The sequence below is a fragment of the Beta vulgaris genome, chromosome 1 (genome assembly GCF_026745355.1).
Source record: "Beta vulgaris subsp. vulgaris cultivar EL10 chromosome 1, EL10.2, whole genome shotgun sequence".
NCBI classification, from domain to species: domain Eukaryota; kingdom Viridiplantae; phylum Streptophyta; class Magnoliopsida; order Caryophyllales; family Amaranthaceae; genus Beta; species Beta vulgaris.
In genome coordinates this window covers 26,522,976-26,524,901 of record NC_079202.1, presented here as the reverse complement: position 1 = coordinate 26,524,901, position 1,926 = coordinate 26,522,976, and the positions used below count along the sequence as shown (strand labels likewise).

Here is a 1,926-nt window from a genome sequence, read left to right as displayed (position 1 = left end):
TCTTGGTCCCGACCACTAGTTCGTTGAACATGAGCTTCCATTAACATGCTTAATTGTTTTGCCATATCATTCATCTTTTTGCCGTAATCCTCCTTTATTTCATCTATTTTTTTGTTAAGATCAACATTTTCTCGTTCCTTCTCTTGGATACGTGACATAAGTTCAACTCTACTAGGTAAAGGCCCTCTTACATCTTTAGGTGTTACACCAAAACCAAAGCAAACAACGCTAACACGATCTTGTTCCCCAAAGCATTTTTCGACAACTTCAAAGTGTGATAGGGATGGATTCTCTTTCTCAACGTTAACTATCTCATTCTAAAATAATAAAACACAAAAAAGAAAAGTTTATTGTGAGCTCACATAAACATTATTTTGGAAATTCTAGAACATTTGTGAAAATATTACATACATATTTGCCATCCTCATCTTCATCTAAATTTCCAGATTTTCTTTTCCTTGTCCTCTTAAAAACAGCTGATATTGGAGGCGGTTCCTTCCCTTCTTTACCTCCCTTCATATAAAATAATCAAACCATCAAAGGAGCATTATATAAAGAAAAGACTATAAATTAAAAATCTTACCATATCATCCCAAATTACTTGTCTGAATGGCATGCTACCAGTGCGATGAGGCATTGTTAAATTTCCTCTATTTCCGGAATTTCTAGAACTAACTTTCTACAACCACAAAGTATATGTTAGTAATTAAACCTCTATTGAGGAAAAGAGTTGTTAATCGTTACAAAAATGACATACTAAATTGCTAAATATTAAGAAAATGACATACTTTGAAATTGGAACTTGTAAAATGCTCTTTCACCAACCACTCCCAATCCTCCTTTGTTAGATCATTTGGCGTTTCTTTTAATGCACTTTCCGGACCACCTTTTTTGAATTCTGCATCAAGATCCCTCTCCAGTTTTGCCACAATCTTTTCAAATGGCTGAGGGTTATTGTACGGTCCAATTCAAAGCCATTTCCTGCAAATTTGTTCTGCAAAAGAAAAAATTTGGAATACAAATTAATGAAAACAAAGTTGTGTATGCAATTACTGTATATGCCATATAAAGGTCAAGTTAGCATTACCACAACTAATTGCCACATATGCTCCTTTGCACTATCATCTATCTCGTTCCATGAATGCACTCTAACTGGACAAATTAAGCGATCTCGAACAATTTTGCCCATGTGCATTGTCATTTCCTTATGGTTGTCTCCAACTGGACCACTGTTATAAAAATTCACCTCTAATTTCTCACCTTCTTTAAGATTTCCCACTTTCTTGCACTTGTTAACTCCCCTTGGCTTTGCATCCGGTCTCCTATTTCTCTTCCGAACAGTAGGGGTGGATACTTCCATAAAGCAACAAAAAATCATTAATGGGATATAAAGAATTAAAGCTTGAATTTTAACAATTTGATGTTCAAAGTTAATTTCATACCTTCCTCCTAGATCCTCAAGGCATCTTGTGAAGAACTTTGATCAAGAAACTTACTAATTGCATCATTATTGATGGATCTTTGTAAGAAATCATCATGGTCTATCTCCTCATCAAGAGATAAAGTTGAAGGAACAGAAGTAAGCTCCTTTTCCATTTCCTCATTAGTAGTCCGTTGGTTCATTTGGCTTGCATTAGTTACATTTAAATTTGAAGTTAAGGAAGTAACATGTACATGGTTTGTGACCATAGGGGAAGTAACTGTTTCACCTAAAGTGGACAAAGAAGGGGGTTTTGCATTCACACTCGAAAATAATGTAGCTTTTAGTCCTTTGCCACGGTTTTTACCAAGTATTCCAGGTGCCAGAAATATGTTCTTCTTCCCACCTAGTGTCATTATGACGTACACGAAAACTTAACCTGTCCATGTATTACTTTTGGTTAGTGGCATGTCAAGAAATAAAATTTGGGATCACAACCGGATCGA

General features: G+C 35.4%; 1 long non-coding RNA gene across 1 annotated transcript; it reads right to left on the bottom strand.

Moving 5' to 3' along the window:
• Window positions 1-405: 405 nt before the first annotated feature.
• Window positions 406-898, bottom strand: LOC109135926 (uncharacterized). The gene is made up of 3 exons (XR_002040774.3): window positions 789-898; window positions 584-679; window positions 406-513 (listed from the first exon to the last, which is right to left on the bottom strand). It is a non-coding gene; the product is annotated as an uncharacterized LOC109135926 (long non-coding RNA).
• Between the last annotated feature and the right edge of the window lie 1,028 nt (window positions 899-1,926).